General features: G+C 46.9%; 1 non-coding gene across 1 annotated transcript; it reads right to left on the minus strand.

Moving 5' to 3' along the window:
• Positions 1 to 313: 313 nt before the first annotated feature.
• Trnal-cag lies at positions 314 to 397 on the minus strand. Its single transcript has one exon. It is a non-coding gene; the product is annotated as a tRNA-Leu (tRNA).
• Between the last annotated feature and the right edge of the window lie 257 nt (positions 398 to 654).

Raw genomic sequence — 654 nt, forward strand, 5'->3', positions numbered from 1 at the left:
TTTACAATAGAGATACTTCTACAATTTTTCAACTGTGACGTGACGTCTGAAAAGCCTCGGTTGTGTTGAGGATGTCGTTGAATAAACTGAATCTGAATCTGAATGGAAAGAATGGGACCAAAAGTCGGGTGCCCCCCCCCCCCTTAATTGAAGGTGTTCGGCCGCTACGCCTGCTTCAGGTGGAGGGAGGGGTGGGTGGGGCGAATCCTCTCCTTTGGTGATAATTACAATTCCCAGAGTGTAGTCGGACAGGTGACGCGTCCTGATCCATTTCGTGGAGTTTTATGTGGATGGAACAGTACATGAAAACACTTGTCAGAAGTGGGATTCGAACCCACGCCCGGAGAACCGGACTGCGACCTGAACGCAGCGCCTTGGACCGCTCGGCCATCCTGACACCTGTCATTTTCGTAGGGTGTTTTTGCTTTCAATTAAAGGGACCCTCCCACCTTCAAAAAAGTTAATGAATTGGCATGAAAGTGATGTCGCTCGGTTCAGAAAGAGTGACAACGAATATCTACCAAATTTCACCGAAAAGGATTCACCGGTTTTCAAGATATTAGACTTTTACTTTTGTTTACTCTTTGGACCTCTCCTGTTTCTAGCGACTATTTGGAAGCAATAATTTGGCAGCCTTGAAGTGCGGCAGACGTT

Source organism: Amphibalanus amphitrite, unplaced genomic scaffold (assembly GCF_019059575.1).
Source record: "Amphibalanus amphitrite isolate SeventyFive unplaced genomic scaffold, NRLGWU_Aamphi_draft 000570F_arrow, whole genome shotgun sequence".
Taxonomy (NCBI): Eukaryota; Metazoa; Arthropoda; class Thecostraca; order Balanomorpha; family Balanidae; genus Amphibalanus; species Amphibalanus amphitrite.